The sequence below is a fragment of the Triticum dicoccoides genome, chromosome 6B (assembly GCF_002162155.2).
Source record: "Triticum dicoccoides isolate Atlit2015 ecotype Zavitan chromosome 6B, WEW_v2.0, whole genome shotgun sequence".
In the NCBI taxonomy this organism is placed as follows: Eukaryota; Viridiplantae; Streptophyta; class Magnoliopsida; order Poales; family Poaceae; genus Triticum; species Triticum dicoccoides.
The window spans coordinates 335458030-335478086 of NC_041391.1; positions in this window are offsets into that span (position 1 = coordinate 335458030).

Consider the following 20057-nt stretch of genomic DNA (forward strand, 5'->3'; position numbering starts at 1 on the left):
ATCAAAGCCTGGCTCCCTTGGGTCGACCGATACTCTACGCTCGCCACTGTGATGACGTCTATCATCGTATTGCCGAGGCACATATGATACGACGGTCGTCACGGCCGAGTCGGTGATCATATTGCCCATGGTTCCTGTACTGATCCGGTTGATGCCCACGACCTTCACGCCGCAGGGCCGATCTTGGGCTGTGGGCCAATTAAACTGTATTTGCCACCACGGACCTGCTATGAATCCTATTCCGCGACTGAGACACCGCTATGTTCTATTCTCCTGCTGCCCAGAGTAAGGCCCGGATCTGCATCAAACCTCTGCCAGCCTCCGACTGGGAAGGCTGAATTGACTCTGCTATACGGGCTGCAACTGTGAGATTTTGAATCGGAGTGCAGTATACCTTAGGGTGAGGCGGAAGAAGCTGTTGTCGACTGGACTCGGGGATCCGCTCCCAAGCACGCTCCTCGAGTGCATGCTGAAGGTTCTCTAGTCGAGTGCGCTCAACCAAATTGGCTAGGCGCACCTCTTCCATGGCCCGAGCCTCGGGGGTTTCTCCAACGATGGGCGTGTGGAGTGCATCCATGTTGCGGCGACGAAGTTCTTCTCTCTACCGTGAAGAGAGAGGTTTGGGGCGGTACTCCTCATGAACGCGCGACGGATCGCTGCCACCATCATTGCCGTCATCGCGGAGGAAGCCAGGCAGACTACATGGTCCGTTGACCATCAAAACTTCAGTCTCAGGGTCGCTGCTATCGCACTCGGATGCGGTCTCGACCGAGCCAGTCGACAGGTCGAACAGGCCGTAGAGAGTTTTGTTGGGCTCGATTGCCGTGACTTGATGGGTGGCCTAATGACGAGCCACCGCATGTTTCACCCACCGCTGAAGCCGCGACCGATCGGATTGCTTGCGATGGCGAACAACAGGGAGAGAAGACACCACGGGAGCCGACCGATACTGGGTCGACGGCTGCCGGAGAAGGATGCCGCGTACGCACGCGCGAAAGTGCATCGCCCCTCGGACGCGGAGCGCCTTGATGTCAAGGGGAGCTTCTTGAAGCCAGTCGGAGTCGTCGGCGACGAAGACGAGCGCGCCGAGACGGATCTCGCGGCCCTCAGTCAATCCACCGCCGGAAACCATGATGATGGGGATCGGAAAAATCGCAACTTCACCAACAAGTCGCTAAGACACCTGCCCCATGGTGGGCGCCAACTGTCGTGGTCCTAAGACTGACAGTAGAATGGGGGATAGGTATGGAGAGGCAAGATCTCAGCTATGGTGAAGTTGTACACACAGGATTTACGAGTTCATGCCCTTCACGGTGGAAGTAATAGCCCTACGTCTCGGTGCCCGGAGGTGGTCGATTGGATTATATGTGTGTGGTGTTACAGGGGGTGCTAACCCTTGTGCCAGAGGAGGGGGTGGCTTATATAGAGTGCGCAGGACCCCAGCCATCCTCCATTACAAGGGGTTCAATGTACATAAAGACGGTACGTTACTGATAACGCCAGTCATAAGTGTTATTAATGATCTTAAAGACTACGGAGTGAATATTTGACCGTTGCAGTGCTGAGTGACTCCTGATCTTCAGTAGGTCGAGTGGTTCCTTGTATGGTCGAGTGACATCAAGATGGAGGGGTACCCGAGTGATATGACCGGTCGAGTGGATTGCACTCGACACCTTTGACTAGGGGTTCTTTGTTGTCTCTTGGACTTCTTTGCTTCTAGGGTAGTGACCTTGGGTAGGGCGTATAGGTCAGGTCTATGACCCTACCCTAGGTCTGTATCCTCATCACGCGGACTTGGTCCTGAAGAAAAGAAGTGAAGACAATCCTACATAGCGATCCCCGGCAAGCCAAACAAATAAGTTCTCTCTCTTATCCATCTGTGTTCTGTGAAGAGAAACTTGCGCATATGAAAACCTCGCCACCTTCGCAACATCGATGCTCCCATCCTTTGACTCGAACGTTGCTTCGGTCAAGATGGTCGCAGTGGCCTTTGACTGAAAAGGTTTGGCGGGGTGCTGGTCCCTCTTTGTATTTTCGTGCCCGGCGGGCCTAGCCCAGCGGAAAAAAACTAAGGGTACCGACAGGATAGCCTGCCGGGGAAAACTTGTTTACTTGACTATATAGAGGTATTTCACCTCTACATGGATGTGATACATGCACAAGTACCCGGCAAAGCTTGTCTTTTTCATTAATATGCTAATAAGCAAGCACATATCTTACAGAACACAAACATGGTTAAAGAAGATTACATATTTTAGACTAATGTTTGACCAATGCCTTCATGTTTTAGACTGAAAAAAGATAAGTGACCCGTAATCCCTTTCTTGTCCCTCTCCTCCTAGGCACCACGATGGGAGGTGAAGAGGGCAAAAGGAGTGCTTGAGAAGATGCCCGACCCAATCTCGTTAGGACCTGCCGGGCGTAGCCTGACAAGATCGGGAGTGGCGAGGCTGCGAAGGACGAGGACAGAGGGAGAAGCTTGGCGGTGCCCTGGCCAGCACCACCAAGGCCAGCAAGAAGCCCTAGCATAAGCACCAGCTGGGAGGACCATCGGAGCTCAGCTGGAAGATGGCTGGAGGAGGCAAAGGCACCAAGAGAGTGACCCCCTCCCCGGCAACCATATCGAAGAGACCGGTGATGATGGTGCCGGGGAGGAAGGGGAAGAGCGGAAAGACGAGGCAGCAGGCCGGCAATATGAGATGAAGGCGTCGGTGCCACATACTCCGACCTAACACCCTGCCACCCACCTTCTCTGTCCTCCCTCGTTTTCCCCATCACCACCGCTCCAGGGAGACGCCGGACCCTCGGCCCATCACCTTCTCCGGAGAGGCAGTTGACGACTGCGACATCCAAGGTGCGCGTGGAGCACCGCTCCCCACCTTAGCGGGCAGGAAGGCGCCACCGTCTTCAGCACAAACCCCAGCTCCGCTGGAAGGAGAAGTGTTGGGATCGCCCATGATCCCAAGCACTGCACCCCAAACAGGAGATGGAAGCCCCAGGAGCCCGTTGGCGGAACGACAAGCCTCAGCAACTCGTAGCGAGGGTCGGTGCTCCCCACCACATGGCCGGCTCGGGCGAAGGAGGCAAGTGTTTTACCATTGTGGAGAAGCTTGGCACCTCCCGCGCTGCGAGCGACTCGACTGCCGCGTCTCCTCGACCCCCAGACCAGACTCACTCCCCGAGCGTCGACACAAGCATTCGGCATCATCGACCCTAAGCTAGAGCCCAAGGCCTGGCCCCAATCCCTCCTCTCAACATAGTAAGAAGAAGGCAGGGGATGGAGGAGGAGAGGTGCGTGGATGAGCACTTCTGCTCCTACCCACCCCCTCTTTTCTAGGTGGGCTAGGGATGGGGGCCGACCCCCCGGAGGGTAACCACCATCCTTCTCCACCAATCCGAGAAGGCCGGGCCTCTGTCATGATGCTCTCTCCCGTACCACGTGCCTTCGTTACCTACCCCACTCAATGCATGCATCATACATGGCAAGGGATAAGAACATGGTGGAAAGAGTGAATTGGCAGTTACTCCCCCATTCGTTAAAGTCATTCACAGGCCATTATAAAGATGGCCCCACTACAATTGGCGTTACGTGATGCATGGGGAAGCCGGAAACTGACTCAAGCTCAGATTAGTGAAGAAGCAAAGAAGACCTCAAAGGACGAACTACCGCAGCCTCCTCGCCTGTGTACTTGACTGGGCCTACCCCGACGACGCTCGGCAGTGCGTTCAGGCCAGGCCCGGGGCTCCTGTCGGTGCAACAAACCCCAGGTATGTTGCACGGACTGTACACAGGCTCAAGAGCATGGTTACAACATCCAAGACAAGACCAAGTAGAAGAGATAGCTCTTTGAGAAATCAAAGGGCACATCAAGAAAACCAAGTCAAGCTAAAGAAGCAAGATACCACTAAAGAAAAACCTCCCTTGCCGAGCAGGCGATCTTGACGGGGTTGAGATTGCCCCGAAGACAAGTCTCAAGACTGCCCCGACAAGCTTGCAGGGGATGGTGAGGGCGGACTACCCTGCCAAGGCTCCACCGCTTCACGCCTCCACCTCATAGCAACGCAAGTCATCGATCCGTGAGGTGTCGAGCCCCCAAGTTACTAAGTGGCAGCCACTTCCAAAGGAAATTGCCTCCAAATAACACCCGTCCAGAGATGTGTCACGCAGACAGGTGAGAAAGTGGCCGAACGGCCTGACAAGGCTTGCCGGGCTGCGCTACAATGTGACACTAAGCGGTGCATTTAATGCACCTTGTCCTATCTGCAAAGTTAGGTATGATATCACTGTTTGCTATCTAATCAGTATGCAATGACTGATTTCCATTGTGGTGACCCCTTGATCTATAAAAGAAGGGTCGTGGCAACCTTAGAAAGGATTCGGACCCTTGTACACTCGTACGCGTGTAGCTGCTCTCGCCCCGAGGCAACCTTGCCGGGCTAAAGCAACGCGTCTCCTCCACGGTCCCCTCATCAATCCATCAAAGCAGAAGTAAGGTTTTACGCCTTGCGGGGGCCCGAACCTGGGTAAAAACTGCCTGTGTGATCGCTGTCGTGCTGCTTCACACCCTTCGCTCTTTGTGCAATGTGCTCTTATCCCCCTGTCAAACCACAAGGGGACGATGGCCCCATAGGTGCCCGTGTTTTCCCATGACAACAACACCTCATTTCGACCGTAGGAGCTCGAACACAAGTCTGTTTCCTCCGTTCTGCAGTACGCCACACCCCTCCCAATCAACAGGATCTCGTTTTGACCATAGGAGCTCGAACAGAAGTTCGTTTCCTCCGTCCTGCGGTATGCCAGACCTTGTTTCGGCTGTTCAGTCCAAGCGAGTTGGCTCCTGATGAATAGGATGTATTTCAACCCAGTTTGTTGCCTCCCGATGAACACGACGCTGTTTCCTCCATTTCGACCCAGCCGGTTGGCTGCCGATGAACACGACACCGTGACTGTACGCGTTAGAGACCCTTCCCGTATATACATATGTAGCCGTATTTAGTTTCTTGTAGCATGGCTCCACGTACGTGTACACGATATAGACAGGACTGCGTGACATGCTACGTCCGCGCCTCTACAACCACACATGCAGCTCCTTACTCGACAATGATTCATCGCTGCAGAGAGACCAATCGACCAGTATGTACGTACACGTTCATGACCAGACGGACAACCCTACATACGGTTCGACCGACTGGGTCCCAGCTGTCTAGGAGGACAAGGAGACACTTCCTTGCATGCAAAGATATATCTGGTGGGTCCCAGTTGTCAGGGAAAAAAGATGGTGGGTGTAATGCACCGGCGAAAGTTGCGCGGTACTAGAGAGGCTAGCAATGGTGAAGGGTGAGAGTGCGTATAATCCATGGACTCAACATTAGTCATAAAGAACTCACATACTTATTGTAAAAGTCTATTAGCTATCGAAACAAAGAACTACACGCATGCTCCTAGGGGAAGGGTTGCTAGGAGTTAACCATCGCATGACCCCGACCTCCACATAAAGGATGACAATCAATAAATAAATCATGTTCTGACTTCATCACATAACGGTTTGCCATACGTGCATGCTACGGGAATCACAAACTTTAACACAAGTATTTCTACCAATCCACAATTACTCACTAGCATGACTCTAATATCACCATCTTTATATCTCAAAACAATCATAAGGAATCAAACTTCTCATGTTATTCAATGCACTTTATATGAAAGTTTTTATTATATCCCTCTTGGATGCCCATCATATTAGGAGTAAATTCATAACAAAGCAAATTACCACGCTGTTTAGGGAGACTCTCAAAATAATATAAGTGAAGAAAGAGAGTTCAACAATTTCTATAAAATAAAGCCACCGCCGTGCTCTAAAAAGATATAAGTGAAGCACTAGAGCAAAATTGCCTGGCTCAAAAGATATAAGTGAAGCACATAGAGTATTCTAATAAATCATGATTCATGAGTGTCCCTCTCAAAATTTGTGTACAGCAAGGATGATTGTGGCAAACTAAAAAGTAAAGGCTCATATCATACAAGACGCTCCAAGCAAAACACATATCATGTGGTGAATAAAAATATAGCCTCAAGTAAATTTACCGATAGATGAAGACGAAAGAGGGGATGCCTTCCGGGGCATCTCCAAGCTTAGGATCTTCGTTTTCCTTGAATATTACCTTGGGGTGCCTTGGGCATTCCCAAGCTTAGGCTCTTGCCACTCCTTATTCCATAGTCCATCAAATCTTTACCCAAAACTTGAAAACTTCACAACACAAAACTCAACAGAAAGCTCATGAGATCCGTTAGTATAAGAAAATAAATCACCACTTTTGGTACTATTGTTAACTCATTCTTTATTTATATTGGTGTAATATCTACTGTATTCCAACTTCTCCATGGTTCATACCCCCCGATACTACCCGTAGATTCATCAACATAAGTAAACAACACAGGAAAAACAGAATCTGTCAAAAATAGAAGAGTTTGTAGTAATCAGAAAACTTCGTATACTTCTGTAAATCCAAAAATTCTGAAAACGTAGGACAACCTGGGCAATTTGAATATAAATCTTGTGTAAAAATTTCAGATCAAAAGCACGCTTCTGTGAATTATGAAAATTATTTTACTGGGCGCAAAAGTTTTTGTTTTTCAGCAAGATCAAATAAACTATCACCGTAAGCCATCCCAAAGGTCTTACTTGGCACAAATATTAATTAAAACACAAAACACATCTAACCAGAGGCTAGATGATAAATTTATTGAAAAACAAGAACAAAAAAGCAAGAACAAAAAATAAAATTGAGTTGCCTCCCAACAAGCGCTATTGTTTAACGCCCCTAGCTAGGCATATTGCAGCAGATCTAGGTATTGTCATCTTTGGCATGCAATTCCTCAATTGCACACTTATAATCCTTAGGAGGTTCTTTAGTTTTGTCAATGATCAAACTCCTAGGCAATAAATGAAGAAATTCACTCGTGGCAAATGGTTCCTTAATAATATCAAAAAGGTTAGGGTGAACATTTATCATTTAGAGCTCTTCGTTTCCTTTACTAGAAGATTCACCCTTATTCTTAGGAACATAAATAAACTTTGTAGCTTTAGTAGGAGGGAAATTTTGAGTAGTTTTAACGAAGGAAAAAGCCGAACCCAAGTTGGTAATAATATCTTCTAATTTCCCAATTCTAGTAGAATATTGATCTATCTTTTCATTAACTATGGGTTCCTGTTCCCTTAGATTTCTTTTCTTTAAAGTAACTCCTACCTTAGATCCATATTGAGTAATATGATTATGAATCTTTTTATCCAAGTTTTCAGCTCCACTGTAGCAATTTTATTTTCAATAATATCAAGCCTCTGCATCACATGTTCCAAGGTTAAAATAGTTTCATTAACCATACCAGGTGGTCCTACCAAATCTATCATAGCATTATAAGAATCAAAAGTATGGCTCCCCAAGAAATTTCCCCCGCTAATGGTATCTAGAACATATCTATTCCAAGGAGTAATGCCCACATAAAAATTGCAAAGAAGAACGATAGTAGATTGCTTTCGAGTAGATCTATCCCGAGCATTACAAAATATATACCAAGCATCCTTTAAATTTTCTCCCTCCCTTTGCTTAAAATTAAGTACCTCATTCTCGGGAGTGCTAGCAATGGTAGAAGAACTAGCCATGAAAGCAAATCAAGTGATCCAGCACATAAGCAAACATAAAGACGAACGGAAAAAGGGTAAATAAAAAGGAAAATATTTTTGTATTTTTCTAAAAATTGTTTTAGAAGTGGGGGAGAGTAAAAAAAAGAGGCAAATGGCAAATAATATAATGCAATAGATGAGAGTTTATTATGGGTACTTGGTAGGCTTGATGTAGACCTCCCCGGCAACGGCGCCAAAACTTCTTCCTGCTACTTATTGAGCTTGCGTTTGTTTTTCCCTTGAAGAGGAAAGGGTGATGTAGCAAAGCAGAGATAAGTATTTCCCTCAGTTAGGGAACCAAGGTATCAATCCAGTAGGAGGTACAAGCAAGTCCCCAATAGATGCACCTGCACAAACAATCAAACACTTGCACCCAATGCGATAAAGGAGTTGTCAATCCCTTCATGATCAATTGCAAAGGCGAGATGTGATAGAGATAGATAAACCAAAAAGGTAACTAATTTTTTGGGGTTTTTTGGTTTATAGATCCAAAAATAAAAGATTGCAAAATAGTAGATCGGAAACAAGTACAATGGAAAATAGACCCGGGGGCCATAGGTTTCACTAGAGGCTTCTCTCATGAAGGCAAATAATACGGTGGGTGAACAAATTACTGCCAAGCAATTGATAGAAAAGCGCAAAGTTATGACGATATCCAATGCAATGATTATGAAATATAGGCATCATGTCCGTGTCAAGTAGACCGACTCCTGCCTGCATCTACTAGTATTACTCCACACATCGACCACTATCCAGCATGCATCTAGAGTATTAAGTTCATAAAGAACAGAGTAACGTCTTAAGTAAGATGACATGATGTAGAGGAATTAACTCAAGCAATATGATGAAAACCCCATCTTTTTATCCTCGATGGCAACAATTCAATACGTGTCTCATTGCCCCTACTTTGTCACTGGGTGAAATCACGCATGATTGAACCCAAAGCTAAGCACCTATCCATTGCAAGAAAAACCAATCTAGTTGGCCAAACCAAACCAATAATTTGAAGAGAAATACAAAGATGTCAAATCATGCATATAAGAATTCAGAGAAGATTCAAATAATATTCATAGATAAGCTGATCATAAATCCACATTTCATCGGATCTCGACAAACACACCGCAAAAGAATATTACATCGGATAGATCTCCAAGAACATCGAGGGGAACATGGTACTGAGAATCAGAGAGAGGGAAGAGGCCATCTAGCTACTAGCTATGGACCCATAGGTCTTAGGTAAACTGCTCATGCTTCATTGGTAGGGCAATAGGGTTGATGTAGAAGCCCTCCATGGTCGAACCCCCCTCTAGCAGTGTACCAAAAAAGGCCTCCAGATGGGATCTAACGAGGTCAGAGACCCGCGGTGGTGGAAAAGTATTTTCGTGGAAGCTTCTGAGGGTTCTGGAATATATGTGAATATATAGGATGAAGAGGTAGGTCAAGGGATCCCCGAGGGGGCAACAAGGTAGGGGCGTGCCCTCCACCCTTGCCGCCACCTCATGGCTCTTCTGTCTTGGACTCCAAGTCCTCTAGGTTTCTTCGGGTCCAAGAAAAATCATCATGAAGTTTTATTCCGGTTGGACTCCGTTTTGATATTCCTTTTCTACAAAACTCAAAAACAAGGAAAAAACAGAAACTGGCACTGGGATCTAGGTCAATAAGTTAGTCCCAAAATAATGTAAAATAGCATAATAATGCATATAAAACATCCAAAACAGATAATATAATAGCATGGAACAATAAAAAATTATAGATACATTGGAGACGTATCAGGGACGCACCACACCCATGGACGCATGCATGCAACTGCATCCTTTTTACCCTAGAAAATAATGTTTTCTCCTCCTGACAGCTGGGACCCACCAGCTACATCTTCGCATGCAAGGAAGTGCGTCCTTATTACGGGCAAAAAAATTTATTACTCCCCCTGACACCTAGGACCCATCAGCTATACCTTCGCACGCAAGGAAGTGGCTCCTTACCCTCCCTGACAGCTGGGACCCACCCGGTCGAACCGTACGTTCTCTCTCTGGTCGCGAACGTGTACGTACGTACTGGTCGACGGTCGAAATGGGGTCCTGTTCATCGGAAGGGGTCTGGCGTACCGCGAACGGACGAAATGGACTTCTCTCCAACCGCCTATGGTCGAAACGGGGTCTTGTTCATTGGAGGTGTGTGTGGCGTACCGCAAAACGGGACTCCACGGGCTACTATTCATTCACCGTCGACTTCCTCTAGCCCCATCAGCCACTGTTCATCCACGAGCTACTGTTCATCCAGCCTCCACGGGGTCATGTTCATTCCCCCAACTGGCTGGCCGTGTGTGGTGGCCTCCTCGGGGTCCTATTCACCTAGCGCAACCGCGTACTACCACGGGGATTCATCCAGCGGCAACCGCGTACTACGAAAGGGTCTTGTTCATCCAGCGGCAACCGCCTACACACGACCGGGGTCCTGTTCATTCAACCCCCACTGAGAACTGTTCATCCACACCCAACCCAACCGGCTCGACTCACCATGTCTCGACTCGTTCTACGTATCGTGCGCAGCAGCAACGAGCAATGTTCATCCAGAGGCAACCCAACCGACTAGCTACGTCTCGCACGGGGGTTCAATCGACTTCAGTAAGCAGCAGTGTGATCGATCGGGTTCCGTTAGCAGCGGAGTCGGTCGGGTTCAGTTAGCAACAAAGGGATCGATCAATCGCCTTCAGTACATAGGAGTCCGATCGCTTGGGTTCACGCCTTGCTCGTGTTCAGTTACAGTGAACACGGCTCACACCATGTGCGCGCACGAGAGAGAAATGCACAAAACACGCTGCATCGCTCGGCCCGACCACCCACCGTAACCAGGAACTCCGCGAAAATTTCCTCGCCCACACTTCTACCATGATTTTTATGTCACAGATGACCCAAAGAATGTCATGCAGGTGCGTCCCCGGCCCGCCCAGGATGAAATGCCCATTTTTTGTCATAGAAGTAGGAGCCCGCCATATCTATGATGATACGTGTTTTTGTCAAAATTATCATCATAGAAGTGTCATAACCATGACAAAAAAAAATTCGTTCGGGCCTAAATGTCACGGATGTATCTTTTTTTGTAGTGATGCTACGTTCCCCATTAGTGGCATCATGCGCTAGGTCTATGCATAGATGTATATGCACAAGTAGAGCATAAAGAAGTTGTGGGCATTGATGTTCAGACTACTTACCTCTATTTGTCTTATTTGGATTCGGATTTGGCGGTATTGTGGGATGAAGCGGCCCGGACCAACCTTACTTGTCCTCGCACAAGAGTCCTGTTCCACCGATAGACATGCAACTTGTATTACATAAGGTGGCTGGCGGGTATCTACCTCTCCTACTTTAGTTGGATTCGATTTGACATTAGAAGTCCTTGTAGAAGGTTAAAAGGCAACTTGAATATCACTGTTGTGGCTTTGCATAGGTAAGAACAGTTCTTGCTAGTTGCCCATAGCAGCCATGTAAAATTTGCAACAACAAAGTAGAGGACGTCTAACTTGTTTCTCCAGGGCATGTTGTGATGTGGTATGGCTAAAATGTGATGTGATATGTGTTGATGTATGATACGATCATGTTTTGTAATAGGTTCACGACTTGCATGTCGATGAGTACGCAAACCGGCAGGAGCCATAGGGTTGTCTTTAATTTATTGGATGACCTGCGTGTCAATCATTAAACGCCATGCAATTGCTTTACTTTATTGCCGTGTGTTAGCAATAGTTATAGAAGCAATAGTTGGCGGAGACAACCACGTATGACACGATGATGGAATGGTGTCATGCCGGTGATGATGGAGATCATGCCGGTGCTTTGGAGATGGAGATCAAAAGCATGAGACGGTATGTCCATATCATGTCACATATATATATTGATTGCATGTGATGTTTATCCTTTCAATGCATCTTATTTTGCTTAGGATGATGGTAGCATTATAATATTATCCCTTCACATAATTTCAAGATAAAAAGTGTTTTCCTAAGTATACACCATTGCAAAAGTCGGTTTTTGAAGCACCTCGTGATGATTGGGTGTGATAGACTCTACATTCGCATACAGTGGGTGTAAGCCAGCTTTCCACAAGCGGAATACTTGGGTGAAACTTGACGAGCCTAGCATGTACAGACATGGCCTCAGAAATGGAGGACTAAAAGGTTGAACATGAGTCATATAGTAGATATGATCAACATGGAGATGTTCACCATTGATGACGACCCCATCTCATGTGATGACCGAACATGGGTAGTTGATCTGGATCATGTAACACTTAGACAACTTGAGGGATGTTGATTTAAGTGGGAGTTCTTTAGTAATTAGATTAACATAACCAACTATGATGAACTTAGTCTAATTGTCTGTGCAAATTAATGTTGTAGATCAATGGCTCGCGTTGTAGCTCCCTTGAATTTTAATGTGTTCCTAGAGAAAGAAAAGTTGAAAGATGGTGGAAGCAACTATATGGACTAGGTCCATAATTTGAGGATTATCCTCACTGCTCCAAATAAAGTATATGTCCTTGATGCACCCCCTCAAGAGTCTGTTGCACATGTTATGAATGTCTGGCATGCACATTCTAATGACTACTCGATAGTTCAGTGTGCCCTGCTTTACGGCTTAGAACCGGGGCTGCAAAGATGTCTTGAGCACCACATAGCATTTGATATGTTCCAGGAGCTTAAATTGGTATTTCAGGCTCACGCCCGGGTTAAGAGGTACGAAGCCTCCGATAAGTTCTTTAGCTGCAAGACGGAAGAGAATAGCTCTATTTGTGAGCACATACTCAAAATGTGTGGGTACTTCAACCGCTTGAATCAGTTGGGAGTTAATCTCCTGGATGAAGTAGCGATTGATAGGGTTCTTCAGTCATTGCCATCAAGCTACAAAGGCTTCATGATGAACTATAATATGAAGGGATGGAGAAGTCGATCCCGGAGCTCTTCGTGATGCTTAAAGCCATAGAAGTAGAAATCACGAAAGAGCATCAAGTGTTGATGGTCAATAAGACCAGCAATTTCAATAAGAAAGGCAAGGGAAAGAAAGGGAACTTCAAGAAGAATGGATAACCAGTTGCCACTCCCATGAAGAAGCCCAAGGCTAGACCCAAACTTGAGACTGAGTGCTTCAATTGCAAGGGGAATGGTCACTTGAAGTGGAACTGCCCCAAGTACTTGGCAGATAAGAAGGTTGGCAACATCAACAAAGGTATATTTGATATACATGATATTGATGTGTACCTTCTCATAGTAGCATTGGGTATTTTATACTAGTTCAATTGCTAATATTTGTAACTCGAAACAGGAGATGCGGAATAAACGGAGACTAGCTAAGAACAAGGTGACGATGCGCCTTGTAAATGGCTCAAAGGTTGATGTGATCACCGCCGGCACATTCCCTCTACGTCTATCTTTGGTATTAGTTTTAAACCTAAATAATTGCTATTTGGTGCCTACGTTAAGCATGAACATTATATCTGAATCTTGTTTATTGTGAGATGGTAATTCATTGAAGTCAGAGAATAATTATTATTCTATTTATATGGATAATATCTTTTATGGTCACCCCTTGTGAATGGTTTATTCTTATTGAATATCAATTTTAGTGATACAAATGTTCATAATATTGATGCCAAAAGATGCAAAGTTAATGACGATAGTTCCACATGCTTGTGGCACTGCCGCTTGGTCATATCGGTGTATAACACATGAAGAAACTCCATGCCGATGGACTTTTGGAATCACTTGACTATGAATCATTTGAAACATGTGAACCATGCCTCATGGGCAAGATGACTAAAACCCTGTTTTCCAGTACGATGGAGCGGGCAAGTGACTTGTTGGAAATAATCTCCCTAATAATAAAGCACGGATTGGGTCTCCAGGTTCACCGTCACAATACGCTTCTTCCCACGAATTTACGCTTTCAGTTTATTTTTATCTATATTATTTTTTACTTCCAGGGTGGTACTATTCATGTGATATGGCCCGTCAGGCATCCGGGGGCGTCTAAGCGAGCAACTTTCGCTAAAGGTTACGCGCCAATGGGCCAGCCCAGTACACAAAGCGCAGAGCGAATCGCAAAAAGAAAAGCGCATCAAGCTGGGAGTCGAACTCAAAACACTCATGCTGCCAGATACCGGTGTTAGCCAGCTGACCTAGAGATTGACTACAGGCTGTATAGAGCACTAAACCTAAAAATACAATCTATGAAGCGGCAGGTTCGGGTTTTTTCAACTTTTTCGAAATATCTTGGACAAAAATGTGAAGATTTTTTTAAATGCGACCAATGTTTGAAATCGTAAAACCTTTTGAATATTCATTTTCGAAAACTTAATATTTTCGAAAATTATGAACAAATTCCGAAAATCTGACCATTTTTTTAAGCGCTAACAATTTTAAAAAATAATTCAAAATAATCACCGAACATTTTCTTAATATACCGTGAACATTATTCAAATACACACTGAACATTTTGTTTCAAAAAAAATACGATCATTTGTATTCAGATGCACTTGAACAAAATTTCTATACACGATGAACATTTTATATACAGGAGGACGCGTGCTCCACGTATGTCGTTGGGGCGCTATGCGGCGGTGATGAAACTCCACGTATGTCGTTGGGGCCGCGTGCTCCATCTACAGAGGACGCGACGACGACGGGGGTCAAAGAAGAAAAGAAGAATGAGGGAGAGGAAGAGAGGAAGGAGGAGAAGGCGGGGCGCTCGGGCGTGAGGGGTCCGGATAGGAGGTGCTCGGGCGCTGGCTACGCGGCTCGGTTGTAGAGAAAGGTAGAGCAAGAAAGAAGCTCATAGGTTGGCTATTATGTATATTTTCCTTTTAGAGAATAGGGAAGAGCTTTGAAACGTGGCCTCACTACAACGACGAGGCGTACACGTGATACGTGTACGAGGCGGTCGGCCGTTCGTCACTACAGCGAGGCATATGGGGTCTCTCATCAGTGGTGCGGTTTACTCAAGACAGCAGAGGAAATATTTCTTTTTCTGTTCAAATGGATGGAGAGAGAAAACATAGAAAAATAAATCTGTTGCAGGGTGCTTGGAATTGGAAAAAAAGTTCCATGAAATTTTATGAAATGTTCACAGAAATTCGAATAGATCCGTAAACAATGAACAAAACGAACAATAGCTTACATTGTGTTGTTTTTAGGGTTTTTGTTGTGTGAGCACTTAGGCTACCGTCGGCAACACAATTGTAGTGCCATGTGAAAATAAAGGACGTGGACCTATTAGGGTCTTGAGTGATGATTATTGGGTTAAGAGCGTGTGCAATTTTCTCTCCCGTTGCAACGCACGGGCTCTTTTGCTAGTACATACTAATGAATGCAGTCTGATGAGTGTTGAAGTGCATGGTGGATATCATTATTTTCTTACCTTCATGGATGATTTAAGTAGATATGGGTATATTTACTTAATGAAACACAAGTCTGAAACATTTGAAAAGTTCAAGGAATTTCAGAATGAAGTGGAGAATCATCATAACAAGAAAATAAAGTTTCTACGGTCTGATCGTGAAGGTGAATATTTGAGTCACGAGTTTGGCACACATTTAAGACAATGTGGAATTGTTTCACAACTCATGCCACTTGGAACACCACAACATAATGGTGTGTTCGAACATCGTAGTCGCACTTTATTGGATATGGTACGTTATGTGATGTCTCTTACCGATTTGCCACTATCGTTTTGGGGATATGCATTAAAGACAACCGCATTCACTTTAAATAGGGCACCATCTAAAACCATTGAGAGGACACCGTATGAATTATGTAAGTGCATCTAGTGCCCCTTAGTGATTTTGGTGTATTGAAGATTTATAGGTTAAGGGACTAATGTGTTTGTGAGTGTACACAGGCTCTATAAGTTGATGAGGAGTTTGATATTTACGATGAAAGTCGACCCCTAAAAATGTATGTCTTCAACTGAAGACTTTGGTTTTCTGAAGACTTTGAAAGTGCGGAAATTGGTGTGACCTTCAAAACTTGGATATTCATGTGAGGACTATGAAGCGTGAAGACTTTTGTTTTCATAGTTTCATTTTCTCTTTATTGAGTCATAGAAAACACTGTACTGTTAAAGGGGGTCGAGGTAATACTATGGAAACACTTTCCAAGTGATGCTCAACTCAAATCCTACACCTACCCAATCCTTTCGAGTGAAGCCATTGGAAATCTCATACAGTTCAGTCAATTTCTTCAGTGATAGAGACAAAGATCTTCTGGTCTCTGAGGAATTTGTTCTGACTGAGGAGTTAGGAATTCGCCAGTGCGGATTGCCTACAAGTGAGGAACATGATAGCCCTGAGGAATTTGAGAGCTCAAATTTCCGACCGTTGCTGTGCTACGCGCCAGCTGTCAAAATATCCTACCACCTAATGGTCATATCATTGAAGGGCATTTATGTCTTATCATGTCGGGCTGCTCCCTAGGCTATAAATAGCCGCCCCCTCAACCACTAGCTGGTTGGCTGCTTCGAGAGAAACTGACACTTGTCATTGAGAGCATCCCATCCTCCGAGGACTTTGAGCGAAAATCATCAAGTGAGGAAAACCCAAAACCCAAACACCTACAACCCAAAGTGATTGAGCATCACTGAAGCGATTGTTCCTGTCTGGAACCGACGCTTGTTACCTTTGAGGACTATGCATCCTCCAGACGGTTAGGCGGCATGGTCTAGAGCATCCAAGAGGAAATTGTGGATCGCCGAGTGACCAAGTCTGTGAAGGTTTGGAAGTCACCTGAAGACTTACCACGAGTGATTGGGCGAGGTCTGTGTGACTTTAGCTCAAGGAGAATACGGTGAGAACTGTGTGTCCTCAGGTTTAAATAGCCAGCCGCTCCAGCCAGACGTACAACTGTCACAATAGTTGGAACTGGTCTACCAAATCATCGTCTTCACCAAGCTACTGGTTCTATTACCTCAACTCTTTTATTTCCTCATTCATGTGTTGATGAACCTGATCATTACTGTTTGAAGACTTTGACTAAAGACTTTCTCTATGTCCTCAACCCTATTTCTTCAGTCACATTGTCTTCAGCCTACTTATCTTATTGTTCACGCTACCTGTACTCTGTGCTTATTTTCATTTCATCACGATGACTATGCTATTGCTCTGTTATGCTTATACCTGAGTACTTATGTAGCGACCCGACCCGAATGGATCGAAGTCTCTGTGCTTAAGTGTCATCCCTAGATTGGTATGCTGACACACACAGTACTCGAGGATTTATAATAGAGGTAAATCACATGTATAAAGTAACGTAAATACTATTACCTCAATCCATATAGCATAAGAAACAACAAGGTTGTGGATTCCCATCAACGCCAATGGCAAAGTTGAGTGTAGAAATCATAACCCTAACGTATCACTTACTTGTCGTAAGATTCCTGCAACATGAGATGTTGCAGCCATGTAGTCAGTACATTGAATGTACTGGCAAATTCACACCATAGGATAATGATGAATAATAGCTATCACTACATGCAAATTTGGCTGGTGGAAGCTCTAAGTTTAATTTTGCATAAAGCCAATTTTTCCCTACAACAAAGGGATATATTTTATTTAACTAGCAAGTTTGTTAAAAACATTGAAAAGGTTCCTCAACCTCAAACCCAAATTAATTATCATCAACCCAACAAATTAATTAATTAAAGTGATGAGAACAACATGATAATCCAAGAACCAGATACTCAAGATGTCCATAACCGGGGACACGGCTAACCATGATTAGTTTGTACACTCTCTAGAGGTTTGCGCACTTTTTCCCACAAGACTCGATCTCCTCCATTGAATTTCTTGCACTTCATGATGTTTGAGAAGCGGATGACCGAGACACAGTCTTTCAGAAGCATTTACTCTGTACTCCGGGCGGACCGGTACACCTACAACCCCCCTACATCTGCTAGTCCACTTCTTCAAGAGCTCACACAACTTACACAACTATGCGAGAGCCCATAATGGCTTGTGGCTACGCACGGAAGTTTCTAGCATGAATAATCTTATGATACCTTTGAGCCTGGGTGGCATTCCATATGATGATCACACAGGTACTCCCGGATCCCTTTGGGTAAGAACTGGGTTCTCCAAGTGCCCGGGCAAACCACTGGGTGCTCCAGGGTGCCCCAACCAATCCACCCAGATGTGTGTTAAAGTAGCCACCTTAAGTTAAACCTTAAATTAACAATAACTCTCACATCTTTCATGAATTCTCTCAAAACCAATCCACGCCTTCGAGCATAGCATAGCAGTGTAAGCATAACGTAGTAACACCCAAGGGTTTGAATATAAGACAATAGGTTCCTACCTCATCAACTACTTCCCAATACCCACATGTTGTCAGAATCCTAACCATGCAATGTTTGAGGATTGAAACTAATGCATAAAAACTAGGGAATAAAGGGATATGTCAAAGTGTGAACTTGCCTGGTACTATTGATGTAGATGATTCACTCTCATAACTCCTGATAGTTCTATTCGCCACACTCCATTCAATCTATCGTGAGCAAGCAATTGCATACATAAGCACTCACTCAAAAGATCGGAAAGAACGAAGAACACAATTCGGAAAACTTCAAAACCAAGTAAATAACTCTTGCAACAGAAAAAATTTCTAACAGTAACAAAATTAGGTGAATTTGGCCTTATCAGAAAGTTTAGGTCAAGAGCTTCGATTTGCAAAAAGAATCAACTCAAACGGAGTCACAAAACTCAAATTACGATCAAACAAAGTTCAAATACAAATCTGTTTGAATTCAAATTTTAAAACCTTCAAAAACAGGTTTAAGTTGTTTTACTGGACAGAGGGGATCATCATGAAGAAGTGGGCATTGGTGTCGTTGGATTTGGATACACGAGTAAAAAGTAGTGATCGTTTTAAGTTTAGGGACTAATTTGTAAAAACTTTAATCGCAAATAGGTCCCTGATGAAAAATAACAAAAAAGGAAAAGACTAAAAAGCGAACGTTCGTTTTCGAAACCTAACCAGCGAACATTCTCTAAATAAAAACAAAATGAAAAAAATAGAAAGATCTAGATCGTAGATTCTAGATCGGACGGACGGGGTAGCTCCGGGGCGTACCGCAGCAGTGGAGGTCGCTGGCGATGAGGAAGACGGTGGCGGCGGCTTTGGTTGCAAGCGGGGAGGCGACTCCGGGGTCGGCGACGGCGGCGGAGTAGTCGGGGGAGGAGCGGCTCGGCGAGGTGGAGATGATGGAGAAGTCGGCGGCGGCCATGGAGTGCGAGGCAGGGCGGCGGAGCTACGGCGGATCTCGTGAACTTCGGCGAGTTCGCCTGGAGCATGGGGAGGAGAGAGAGAGGCGGGGCCCGGGGCGCCGGAATTTATAGGAGGGAGGGGGCGAGGTGGCGTGGAGGGGGCAGGGGAGCAAAAGTCCGGCAGGGAGACGGCGTCGGCGAAGTCGGGCAAGAGCAGAACTCCCTGCTGGAGGTCGGGGGCGACCGGGGTGAGCCGGCGCGGTGCTGGGGCGTGGGCTGGCTCGGCCAGGTTTGTTAGGCCGGACGAGTTCATTTTTTAAAACACAAACAAACAAATAAAAAACAGAACAAATAAAAATATTATATAGGCATATAATATATCAAAATTTTCAAAAAAAGATTTTCTACAACCTGAACATTTTTCTAACGCCAAATAAAATTCAGAGAAATTTAAATAAAACAAAGAGTGCTACTGTTGCAATAAAACCCAATAAAAATCATTTTAAAAATACCAAAATGATTTCAAATTTATTTCTCTCCATTTTCTACTATAGGGAATCATTTTACCCTAATTTCCATATATTTTATTTTTGGAGAAAAATAATTTGATTAAAACCCAAATAACATCAAATTGAAAATAATTTCAAAGGGACTTTAAATATGGTTCTTTTAACTTCCAACTCATATTTCATATGATTTGAAGAAGTCATTTTATCTTCTCTCATGAAAATCATTGAGTTGCATAAAGTTTCTGAATAGGAAATATTTCCAAATGAAATTCAAATCTTTTCAAAACCCTTTTCATTTATTTAAATGGAAGAAGTCATGTCATCTTCTCTCTAGGGTTTTGTATTTGAAAAGAATTTGAATTCATAGAGGCCATAAAAGCAAGATGAAAGTTTTGGAAAGTCCTTTTATTCCCTCCCATTTAACTTTCAAAAAGTTTCAAATTTCACTCAGTTTCACACAAGCAACCACACCACAATCAAACAAACAATCAAAACTATCTATTTAATATAACATTCCAAAATTTAGAATTTTGGGATGTTACAAACCTACCACCCTTAAAATGAATCTCGTCCTCGAGATTCGAAGAGGCTAGCAAGAAATAGGTTAGGTTCGGGGTCT